Raw genomic sequence first — 12,938 nt, 5'->3', positions numbered from 1 at the left:
GGAGAGAGAGAGTGAAACTCAGTCGGGAGGGAGAGAGTGAAACACTGGGGGAGAGAGAGAAATACTGGGGGGAGAGAGAGAGAAACACTGCGGAGGAGAGAGAGAAACACTGGGGGAGAGAGAGAGAAATAATGGGGGGAGAGAGAGAAACACTGGGGGGAGAGAGAGAGAGAAAAACACTGGGGGGAGAGAGAGAGAAACACTGGGGGGAGAGAGAGAGAAACACTGGGGGGAGAGAGAGAGAAACATTGGTGGAGAGAGAGAGAAAAACTGGGGAGAGAGAGAGATAGAGCGAGAAACATTGTGTGGAGAGAGAGAGAGAAACTCAGTCGGGAGAGAGAGAGAGAAACACTGGGGAGGAGAGACAGAAACACTGGTCTGAGAGAGAGAGAGGGAAACACTGGGGGAGTGCGAGAAACACTTGGGGGAGAGAGAGGAACACTGGGGAGGAGGGCGAGAAACACTGGGGTGAGAGATAGAGAAACACTTGTGGAGAGAGACAAACACTGGGGGAGAGAGAGAGAGAGAAACACTGGTGGGAGAGAGAGAGAGAGAAACACTGGGGGGAGAGAGAGAAAAACAGTGGGGGAGAGAGAGAGAGAGAAACAATGGGGGGTGGGAGAGAGAAAAACACTGGGGGGAGAGAGAGAGAGAGCTGAGAGAGAGAAACTCAGTGAGGAGAGAGAGAGAGAGAAACACTGGGGAGGAGAGAGAGAAACACTGCGGGGAGAGAGAGAGAAATACTGGGGGGAGAGAGAGACAAACAATGGGGGGAGAGAGAGAGTAAAACTGGTGGAGAGAGAGAGAGCGAGAAACATTGTGTGGAGAGAGAGAGAGAGAGAGAAACTCAGTCGGGAGAGAGATAGAGAAACATTGGGGAGGAGAGAGAGAAACACTGGTCTGAGAGAGAGAGAGAAACACGGGGGGAGAGCGAACAACACTTGGGGGAGAGAGAGAAACATTGGGGAGGAGGGCGAGAAACATTGTGGGGAGAGGGAGAGAAACACTGGTGGAGAGAGACAAACACTGGGGGGAGAGAGAGAGAAACACTGAGGGGAGAGAGAGAAACACAGGGGGAGAGAGATAGAGAAAAACACTGGGGGGAGAGAGAGAGAGAGAAACACTGGGCGAAGAGAGAGAAAAGCACTGGGGGGAGAGAGAGAGAGAAACACTGGGTGAGAATGATAGAGAAACACTGGGGGGAGAGAGACAGCTGAGAGAGAGAAACGCAGTGGGGAGAGAGATAGAGAGAAACACTGGGGAGGAGAGAGAGAAACACTGGGGGGAGAGAGAGAAACACTGGGGGGGGGAGAGAGAGAGAAAGAGAAACACTGGGGGAGAGAGAGAAACACTGGGGGGAGAGTGAGAGAAACACTGCGCAGGAGAGAGAGAAACACTGGGGGGAGAGAGAGAGAAACACTGGGGGAGAGAGAAAAACTGGGGAGAGAGAGAGAGAGCGAGAAACATTGTGTGGAGAGAGAGAGAGTGAAACTCAGCCGGGAGAGAGGGAGAGAAACACTGGGGAGGAGAGAGAGAAACACTGGTCTGAGAGAGAGAGAGAAACACTGGGGGAGAGCGAGAAGCACTTGGGGGAGAGAGAGAGAGAGCGAGAAACATTGTGTGGAGAGAGAGAGAGAGAAACTCAGTCGGGAGAGAGAGAGTGAAACACTGGGGAGGAGAGAGAGAAATACTGGGGGGAGAGAGAGAGAAACACTGCGGAGGAGAGAGAGAAACACTGGGGGGTGAGAGGGAGAAACACTGGGGGAGAGAGAGAGAAAAACTGGGGATAGAGAGAGAGAGAGCGAGAAACATTGTGTGGAGAGAGAGAGAGAGAAACTCAGTCGGGAGAGAGAGAGTGAAACACTGGGGAGGAGAGAGAGAAATACTGGGGGGAGAGACCGAGAAACACTGCGGAGGAGAGAGAGAAACACTGGGGGGAGAGAGAGAGAAATACTGGGGGGAGAGAGAGAAACACTGGGGGGAGAGAGAGAGAAAAACACTGGGGGGAGAGAGAGAGAAACACTGGGGGGAGAGAGAGAGAAACATTGGTGGAGAGAGAGAGAAACACTGGGGGTGAGAGAGAGAAACACTGGGGGAGAGAGAGAGAAAAACTGGGGAGAGAGAGAGATAGAGCGAGAAACATTGTGTGGAGAGAGAGAGAGAAACTCAGTCGGGAGAGAGAGAGAGAAACACTGGGGAGGAGAGAGCGAAACACTGGTCTGAGAGAGAGAGAAACACTGGGGGAGTGCGAGAAACACTTGGGGGAGAGAGAGGATCACTGGGGAGGAGGGCGAGAAACACTGGGGTGAGAGATAGAGAAACACTTGTGGAGAGAGACAAATACTGGGGGGAGAGAGAGAGAAACACTGGGGGGAGAGAGAGAAACACTGGGGGAGAGAGAGAGAGAGAAACACTGGTGGGAGAGAGAGAGAGAGAAACACTGGGGAGAGAGAGAGAGAAAAACAGTGGGGGGAGAGAGAGAGAGAGAAACAATGGGGGGTGGGAGAGAGCAAAACACTGGGGGGAGAGAGAGAGAGCTGAGAGAGAGAAACTCTGTGGGGAGAGAGAGAGAGAAACACTGGGGAGGAGAGAGAGAAACACTGCGGGGAGAGAGAGAGAAATACTGGGGGGAGAGAGAGAAACACTGGGGGGAGAGAGAGAGAGAAAAGCGCTGGGGGGAGAGAGAGACAAACTGGTGGAGTGAGAGAGAGAGAGCGAGAAACATTGTGTGGAGAGAGAGAGAGAGAAACTCAGTCGGGAGAGAGATAGAGAAACATTGGGGAGGAGAGAGAGAAACACTGGTCTGAGAGAGAGAGAGAAACACGGGGGGAGAGCGAACAACACTTGGGGGAGAGAGAGAAACACTGGTCTGAGAGAGAGAGAGAGAAACACTGGGGGAGTGCGAGAAACACTTGGGGGAGAGAGAGGATCACTGGGGAGGAGGGCGAGAAACACTGGGGTGAGAGATAGAGAAACACTTGTGGAGAGAGACAAACACTGGGGGGAGAAAGAGAGAAACACTGGGGGGAGAGAGAGAAACACTGGGGGAGAGAGAGAGAGAGAAACACTGGTGGGAGAGAGAGAGAGAGAATCACTGGGGAGAGAGAGAGAGAAAAACAGTGGGGGGAGAGAGAGAGAGAGAAACAATTGGTGGGTGGGAGAGAGAAAAACACTGGGGGGAGAGACAGAGAGCTGAGAGAGAGAAACTCTGTGGGGAGAGAGAGAGAGAAACACTGGGGAGGAGAGAGAGAAACACTGCGGGGAGAGAGAGAGAAATACTGGGGGGAGAGAGAGAAACACTGGGGGGAGAGAGAGAGAGAAAAACACTGGGGGGAGAGAGAGAGAGAGCTGAGAGAGAGAAACTCAGTGAGGAGAGAGAGAGAGAGAAACACTGGGGAGGAGAGAGAGAAACACTGCGGGGAGAGAGAGAGAAATACTGGGGGAGAGAGAGAAACACTGGGGGGAGAGAGAGAGAGAAAAACGCTGGGGGGAGAGAGAGACAAACACTGGGGGGAGAGAGAGAGTAAAACTGGTGGAGAGAGAGAGAGAGAGCAAGAAACATTGTGTGGAGAGAGAGAGAGAGAGAGAGAAACTCAGTCGGGAGAGAGATAGAGAAACATTGGGGAGGAGAGAGAGAAACACTGGTCTGAGAGAGAGAGAGAAACACGGGGGGAGAGCGAACAACACTTGGGGGAGAGAGAGAAACATTGGGGAGGAGGGCGAGAAACATTGTGGGGAGAGGGAGAGAAACACTGGTGGAGAGAGACAAACACTGGGGGGAGAGAGAGAGAAACACTGAGGGGAGAGAGAGAAACACAGGGGGGGAGAGATAGAGAAAAACACTGGGGGGAGAGAGAGAGAGAGAAACACTGGGGGAAGAGAGAGAAAAGCACTGGGGGGAGAGAGAGAGAGAAACACTGGGTGAGAATGATAGAGAAACACTGGGGGGAGAGAGACAGCTGAGAGAGAGAAACGCAGTGGGGAGAGAGATAGAGAGAAACACTGGGGAGGAGAGAGAGAAACACTGGGGGGAGAGAGAGAAACACTGGGGGGAGAGAGAGAGAAAGAGAAACACTGGGGGAGAGAGAGAAACACTGGGGGGAGAGTGAGAGAAATACTGCGCAGGAGAGAGAGAAACACTGGGGGGAGAGAGAGAGAAACACTGGGGGAGAGAGAAAAACTGGGGAGAGAGAGAGAGAGCGATAAACATTGTGTGGAGAGAGAGAGAGTGAAACTCAGCCGGGAGAGAGGTAGAGAAACACTGGGGAGGAGAGAGAGAAACACTGGTCTGAGAGAGAGAGAGAAACACTGGGGGAGAGCGAGAAGCACTTGGGGGAGAGAGAGAGAGAGCGAGAAACATTGTGTGGAGAGAGAGAGAGAGAAACTCATTCGGGAGAGAGAGAGTGAAACACTGGGGAGGAGAGAGAGAAATACTGGGGGGAGAGAGAGAGAAACACTGCGGAGGAGAGAGAGAAACACTGGGGGGTGAGAGGGAGAAACACTGGGGGAGAGAGAGAGAAAAACTGGGGATAGAGAGAGAGAGAGCGAGAAACATTGTGTGGAGAGAGAGAGAGAGAAACTCAGTCGGGAGAGAGAGAGTGAAACACTGGGGAGGAGAGAGAGAAATACTGGGGGGAGAGACAGAGAAACACTGCGGAGGAGAGAGAGAAACACTGGGGGGAGAGAGAGAGAAATACTGGGGGGAGAGAGAGAAACACTGGGGGGAGAGAGAGAGAGAAAAACACTGGGGGGAGAGAGAGAGAAACAATGGGGGGAGAGAGAGAGAAACATTGGTGGAAAGAGAGAGAAACACTGGGGGTGAGAGAGAGAAACACTGGGGGAGAGAGAGAGAAAAACTGGAGAGAGAGAGAGATAGAGCGAGAAACATTGTGTGGAGAGAGAGAGAGAGAAACTCAGTCGGGAGAGAGAGAGAGAAACACTGGGGAGGAGAGAGAGAAACACTGGTCTGAGAGAGAGAGAGAGAAACACTGGGGGAGTGCGAGAAACACTTGGGGGAGAGAGAGGATCACTGGGGAGGAGGGCGAGAAACACTGGCGTGAGAGATAGAGAAACACTTGTGGAGAGAGACAAACACTGGGGGGAGAGAGAGAGAAACACTGGGGGGAGAGAGAGAAACACTGGGGGAGAGAGAGAGAGAGAAACACTGGTGGGAGAGAGAGAGAGAGAAACACTGGGGAGAGAGAGAGAGAAAAACAGTGGGGGGAGAGAGAGAGAGAGATACAATGGGGGGTGGGAGAGAGAAAAACACTGGGGGGAGAGAGAGAGAGCTGAGAGAGAGAAACTCTGTGGGGAGAGAGAGAGAGAAACACTGGGGAGGAGAGAGAGAAACACTGCGGGGAGAGAGAGAGAAATACTGGGGGGAGAGAGAGAAACACTGGGGGGAGAGAGAGAGAGAAAAGCGCTGGGGGGAGAGAGAGACAAACACTGGGGGGAGAGAGAGAGAAAAACTGGTGGAGTGAGAGAGAGAGAGCGAGAAACATTGTGTGGAGAGAGAGAGAGAGAGAGAAACTCAGTCGGGAGAGAGATAGAGAAACATTGGGGAGGAGAGAGAGAAACACTGGTCTGAGAGAGAGAGAGAAACACGGGGGGAGAGCGAACAACACTTGGGGGAGAGAGAGAAACACTGGGGAGGAGGGCGAGAAACATTGTGGGGGGAGGGAGAGAAACACTGGTGGAGAGAGACAAACACTGGGGGGAGAGAGAGAGAAACACTGAGGGGAGAGAGAGAAACACTGGGGGAGAGAGATAGAGAAAAACACTGGGGGGAGAGAGAGAGAGAAACACTGGGGGAAGAGAGAGAAAAGCACTGGGGGGAGAGAGAGAGAGAAACACTGGGTGAGAATGATAGAGAAACACTCGGGAGGAGGGCGCGAAACACTGGGGGGAGAGAGAGAGAAACACTGGTGGAGAGAGACAAACACTGGGGGGAGAGAGAGAGAAACACTGTGGGGACAGAGAGAAACACTGGGGGAGAGAGAGAGAGAGAGAGAAACACTGGGTGAGAATGATAGAGAAACACTGGGGGGAGAGAGACAGCTGAGAGAGAGAAACGCAGTGGGGAGAGAGATAGAGAGAAACACTGGGGAGGAGAGAGAGAAACACTTGGGGGAGAGAGAGAGAGAGAGAGAAACACTGGTGGAGAGAGAGAAACACTGGGGGGAGAGTGAGAGAAACACTGCGCAGGAGAGAGAGAAAAACACTGCGCAGGAGAGAGAGAAACACTGGGGGGAGAGAGAGAGAAACACTGGGGGAGAGAGAAAAACTGGGGAGAGAGAGGGAGAGAGCGAGAAACATTGTGTGGAGAGAGAGAGAGAGAAACTCAGTCGGGAGAGAGAAAGAGAAACAATGGGGAGGAGAGAGAGAAACACTGGTCTGAGAGAGAGAGAGAAACACTGGGGGAGAGCGGGAAACAATGGGGGGTGAGAGAGAAACACTGGGGAGGAGAGAGAGAAACACATCGGGGGAGAGAGAGAGAAACACTGTTGGAGAGAGACAAACGCTGGGGGGAGAGAGAGACAAACACTGGGGGGAGAGAGAGAGAAAAACTGGTGGAGAGAGAGAGAGAGAGCGAGAAACATTGTGTGGAGAGAGAGAGAGAGAGAGAAACTCAGTCGGGAGAGAGATAGAGAAACATTGGGGAGGAGAGAGAGAAACACTGGTCTGAGAGAGAGAGAGAAACACGGGGGGAGAGCGAACAACACTTGGGGGAGAGAGAGAAACACTGGGGAGGAGGGCGAGAAACATTGTGGGGAGAGGGAGAGAAACACTGGTGGAGAGAGACAAACACTGGGGGGAGAGAGAGAGAAACACTGAGGGGAGAGAGAGAAACACTGGGGGAGAGAGATAGAGAAAAACACTGGGGGGAGAGAGAGAGAGAGAAACACTGGGGGAAGAGAGAGAAAAGCACTGGGGGGAGAGAGAGAGAGAAACACTGGGTGAGAATGATAGAGAAACACTCGGGAGGAGGGCGAGAAACACTGGGGGGAGAGAGAGAGAAACACTGGTGGAGAGAGACAAACACTGGGGGGAGAGAGAGAGAAACACTGGGGGGAGAGAGAGAAACACTGGGGGAGAGAGAGAGAGAAACACTGGGTGAGAATGATAGAGAAACACTGGGGGGAGAGAGACAGCTGAGAGAGAGAAACGCAGTGGGGAGAGAGATAGAGAGAAACACTGGGGAGGAGAGAGAGAAACACTTGGGTGAGAGAGAGAGAGAGAGAGAAACACTGTTGGAGAGAGAGAAACACTGGGGGGAGAGTGAGAGAAACACTGCGCAGGAGAGAGAGAAAAACACTGCGCAGGAGAGAGAGAAACACTGGGGGGAGAGAGAGAGAAACACTGGGGGAGAGAGAAAAACTGGGGAGAGAGAGGGAGAGAGCGAGAAACATTGTGTGGAGAGAGAGTGAAACTAAGCCGGGAGAGAGATAGAAAAACACTGGGGAGGAGAGAGAGAAACACTGGTCTGAGAGAGAGAGAGAAACACTGGGGGAGAGCGAGAAACACTTGGGGGAGAGAGAGAAACACTGGGGAGGAGGGCGAGAAACACTGGCGGGAGAGAGAGAGAAACACTGAGGGGAGAGAGAGAAACACTGGGGGAGAGAGATAGAGAAAAGCACTGGGGGGAGAGATAGAGAGAGAAAGACTGGGGGAGGGAGAGAGACAAGCACTGGGGGGAGAGAGAGAGAGAGAAACACTGGGTGAGAATGATAGAGAAACACTGGGGAGGAGGGCGAGAAACACTGGGGGGAGAGAGAGAGAAACACTGGTGGAGAGAGACAAACACTGGGGGGAGAGAGAGAGAAAGACTGGGGGGAGAGAGAGAAACACTTGGGGGAGAGAGAGAAACACTGGGGAGGAGGGCGAGAAACACTGGCGGGAGAGAGAGAGAAACACTGAGGGGAGAGAGAGAAACACTGGGGGAGAGAGATAGAGAAAAACACTGGGGGGAGAGATAGAGAGAGAAACACTGGGGGGAGGGAGAGAGAAAAGCACTGGGGGGAGAGAGAGAGAGAGAAACACTGGGTGAGAATGATAGAGAAACACTGGGGAGGAGGGCGAGAAACACTGGGGGGAGAGAGAGAGAAACACTGGTGGAGAGAGACAAACATTGGGGGGAGAGAGAGAGAAACACTGGGGGAGAGAGAGAAACACTGGGGGAGAGAGAGAGAGAGAAAAACACTGGGGGGAGAGAGAGAGAGAGAAACACTGGGTGAGAATGATAGAGAAACACTGGGGGGAGAGAGACAGCTGAGAGAGAGAAACGCAGTGGGGAGAGAGATAGAGAGAAACACTGGGGAGGAGAGAGAGAAACACTGGGGGGAGAGAGAGAAACACTGGGGGGAGAGAGAGAGAAAGAGAAACACTGGGGGAGAGAGAGAAACACTGGGGGGAGAGAGAGAGAAACACTGGGGGAGAGAGAAAAACTGGGGAGAGAGAGAGAGAGCGAGAAACATTGTGTGGAGAGAGAGAGAGTGAAACTCAGCCGGGAGTGAGAGAGAGAAACACTGGGGAGGAGAGAGAGAAAAACTGGTCTGAGAGAGAGACAGAAACACTGGGGGAGAGCGAGAAACACTTGGGGGAGAGAGAGAAACACTGGGGAGGAGGGCGAGAAACACTGGGATGAGAGAGAGAGAAACACTGGTGGAGAGAGACAAACACTGGGGGGAGAGAGAGAGAAACACTGGGGGGAGAGAGAGAAACACTGGGAGAGAGAGAGAGAGAAAAACACTGGTGGGAGAGAGAGAGAGAAACACTGGGGGGAGAGAGAGAGAAAAACACTGGGGGGAGAGAGAGAGAGAAACACTGGGGGAGAGTGATAGCGAAACCCTGGGGGGAGAGAGAGAGCTGAGAGAGAGAAACTCAGTGGGGAGAGAGAGAGAGAGAAACACTGGGGAGGAGAGGGAGAAACACTGGGGGAGAGAGAGAGAGAGAAACATTGGGGGAGAGAGGGAAAAACACTGGGGGGAGAGAGAGAGAGAGAAACACTGGGTGAGAGTGATAGAGAAACACTGGGGGGAGAGAGAGAGCTGAGAGAGAGAAACGCAGTGGGGAGAGAGAGAGAGAGAAACACTGGGGGAGAGTGAGAGAAACACTGCGCAGGAGAGAGAGAAGCACTGGGGGAGAGCGAGATAAACACTGGGGGAGAGAGAGAGAAAAACTGGGGTGAGAGCGAGAAACATTGTGTGGAGAGAGAGAGAGAGAAACTCAGCCAGGAGAGAGAGGGAGAAACACTGGGGAGGAGGGCGAGAAACACTGGGGGGAGAGAGAGAGAAACACTGGTGGAGAGAGACAGACACTGAGGGGAGAGAGAGAGAAACACTGGGGGGAGAGAGAGAAACACTGCGGGAGAGAGAGAGAAAAACACTGGGGGGAGAGAGAGAGAAACACTGGGGGGAGAGAGAGAGAAAAACATTGGGGGAAGAGAGAGAGAGAGAAACACTGGGGGAGAGAGAGAAACACTGGGGGGAGAGTGAGAGAAACACTGCGCATGAGAGAGAGAAACACTGCGGGAGAGAGAGAAAAACTGGGGAGAGAGTGAGAGAGCGAGAAACATTGTGTGGAGAGAGAGAGAGTGAAACTCAGCCGGGAGAGAGAGAGAGAGAAACACTGGGGAGGAGAGAGAGAAACACTGGTCTGAGAGAGAGAGAGAAACACTGGGGGAGAGCGAGAAACACTTGGGGGAGAGAGAGAAACACTGGGGAGGAGGGCGAGAAACACTGGGGTGAGAGTGAGAGAAACACTGGTGGAGAGAGACAAACACTGGGGGGAGAGAGAGAGAAACACTGGGGGGAGAGAGAGAAACGCTGGGGGAGAGAGAGAGAGAAAAACGCTGGTGGGAGAGAGAGAGAGAGAAACACTGGGGGGAGAGAGAGAGAAAAACACTGGGGGGAGAGAGAGAGAGAGAAACACTGGGGGAGAGAGACAGCTGAGAGAGAGAAACGCAGTGGGGAGAGAGATAGAGAGTAACACTGGGGAGGAGAGAGAGAAACACTGGGGGGAGAGATAGAGAAACACTGGGCGAGAGAGAGAGAGAAATACTGGGGAGAGAGTGAGAGAGCGAGAAGCATTGTGTGGAGAGAGAGAGAGTGAAACTCAGCCGGGAGAGAGAGAGAGAAACACTGGGGAGGAGAGAGAGAAACACTGGTCTGAGAGAGAGAGAGAAACACTGGGGGAGAGCGAGAAACACTTGGGGGAGAGAGAGAAACAGTGGGGAGGAGGGCGAGAAACACTGGGGTGAGAGTGAGAGAAACACTGGTGGAGAGAGACAAACACTGGGGGGAGAGAGAGAGAAACACTGGGGGGAGAGAGAGAAACACTGTGGGAGAGAGAGAGAGAAAAACACTGGTGGGAGAGAGAGAGAGAGAGAGAAACATTGGGGGGAGAGAGAGAGAAAAACACTGGGGGCAGAGAGAGAGAGAGAAACACTGGGGGAGAGTGATAGAGAAACAATGGGGGGAGAGAGAGAGAGAGAAACACTGGGGGCAGAGAGAGAGAGAGAAACACTGGGGGAGAGAGAGAAACAGTGGGGGGAGAGAGAGAGAAACACTGGGGGAGAGAGAGAGAGAAAAACACTGAGGGGAGAGAGACAGCTGAGAGAGAGAAACTCAGTGCGGAGAGAGATAGAGAGAAACACTGGGGAGGAGAGAGAGAAACACTGGGGGGAGAGAGAGAGAGAGAGAAACACTGGGGGAGAGAGAGAAACACTGGGGGGAGAGTGAGAGAAACACTGCGCAGGAGAGAGAGAAACACTGTGGGGAGATAGAGAGAAATACTGGGGGAGAGAGAGAGAAAAACTGGGGAGAGAGAGAGAGCGAGAAACATTGTGTGAAGAGAGAGAGAGTGAAACTCAGCCGGGATTGAGAGAGAGAAACACTGGGGAGGAGAGAGAGAAACATTGGTCTGAGAGAGAGAGAGAAACACTGGGGGAGAGCGAGAAACACTTGGGGGAGAGAGAGAAACACTGGGGAGGAGGGCGAGAAACACTGGGGTGAGAGAGAGAGAAACACTGGTGGAGAGAGACAAACACTGGGGGGAGAGAGAAACACTGGGGTTGAGAGAGAGAGAACAACACTGGAGAGAGAGAGAGAAACACTGGGGGAGAGTGATCGAGAAACACTGTGGGGAGAGAGAGAGGTGAGAGAGAGAAACTCAGTGGGGAGAGAGAGAGAGAAACACTGGGGAGGAGAGAGAGAAACAATGGGGGAGAGAGAGAGAAATACTGGGGGAGAGAGAGAAAAACACTGGGGGGAGAGAGAGAGAGAAACACTGGGTGAGAGTGATAGAGAAAAACTGGGGGGAGAGAGAGAGCTGAGAGAGAGAAACGCAGTGGGGAGAGAGAGAGAGCAAAAAGACTGGGGAGGAGAGAGAGAAACACTGGGGGGGGAGAGAGAGAGAAACACTGGGGGAGAGAGAGAAACACTGGGGGAGAGTGAGAGAAACACTGCGCAGGAGAGAGAGAAACACTGGGGGGAGAGAGAGAGAAACACTGGGGGAGAGAGAGAAAAAAACTGGGGAGAGAGAGAGAGAAAGCGAGAAACATTGGGTGGAGAGAGAGAAACTCAGCCAGGAGAGAGAGGGAGAAACACTGGGGAGGATAGAGAGAAATACTGGTCTGAGAGAGAAAGAGAAACACTGGGGGAGAGCGAGAAACACTTGGGGGAGAGAGAGAAACACTGGGGAGGAGGGCGAGAAACACTGGGGTGAGAGTGAGAGAAAAACTGGGGGGAGAGAGAGAAACACTGGGGGAGAGAGAGAGAGAAAAACACTGGTGGGAGAGAGAGAGAGAGAAACACTGCGGGGAGAGAGAGAGAAAAACACTGGGAGGAGAGAGTGAGAGAGAAACACTGGGGGAGAGTGATAGAGAAACACTGGGGGGAGAGAGAGAGCTGAGAGAGAGAAACTCAGTGGGGAGAGAGAGAGAGAGAAATACTGGGGGGAGAGAGAGAGAGAGAAACACTGGGGGAGAGAGAGAAACACTGGGGGGAGAGAGAGAGAAACACTGGGGGAAAGAGAGAGAGAAAAACACTGGGGGGAGAGAGAGAGAGAGAAACATTGTGTGAGAATCATAGAGAAACACTGGGGGGAGAGAGACAGCTGAGAGAGAGAAACGCAGTGCGGAGAGAGATAGAGAGAAACACTGGGGAGTAGTGAGAGAAACACTGTGGGGAGAGAGAGAGAAACACTGCGCAGGAGAGAGAGAAACACTGGGGGGAGAGAGAGAAACACTGGGGGAGAGTGATAGAGAAAAAATGGGGAGAGAGAGAGAGAAACACTGGGGGAGAGTGATAGAGAAACACTGTGGGGAGAGAGAGAGGTGAGAGTGAGAAACTCAGTGGGGAGAGAGAGAGAGAGAGAGAAACACTGGGGAGGAGAGAGAGAAACACTGGGGGAGAGAGAGAGAAACACTGGGGGAGAGAGAGAAAAACACTGGGGGGAGAGAGAGAGAAACACTGGGTGAGAGTCATTGAGAAACACTGGGGGGAGAGGGAGAGCTGAGAGAGAGAAACGCAGTGGGGAGAGAGAGTGAGAGAAAAACACTGGGGAGGAGATAGAGAAACACTGGGGGGAGAGAGAGAGAGAAACACTGGGGGAGAGAGAGAAACACTGGGGGAGAGTGAGAGAAACACTGCGCAGGAGAGAGAGAAACACTGGGGGGAGAGAGAGAGAAACACTGGGGGAGAGAGAGAGAAAAACTGGGGAGAGAGAGAGAGAAAGCGAGAAACATTGTGTGGAGAGAGAGAGAGAGAAACTCAGCCAGGAGAGAGAGGGAGAAACACTGGGGAGGAGAGAGAGAAACACTGGTCTGAGAGAGAAAGAGAAACACTGGGGGAGAGCGAGAAACACTTGGGGGCGAGAGAGAAACACTGGGGAGGAGGGCGAGAAACACTGGGGTGAGAGTGAGAGAAACACTGGTGGAG

The sequence above is a fragment of the Heptranchias perlo genome, unplaced genomic scaffold, assembly GCF_035084215.1.
Source record: "Heptranchias perlo isolate sHepPer1 unplaced genomic scaffold, sHepPer1.hap1 HAP1_SCAFFOLD_89, whole genome shotgun sequence".
In the NCBI taxonomy this organism is placed as follows: Eukaryota; Metazoa; Chordata; class Chondrichthyes; order Hexanchiformes; family Hexanchidae; genus Heptranchias; species Heptranchias perlo.
Note: the sequence above shows the minus strand (reverse complement) of the source record.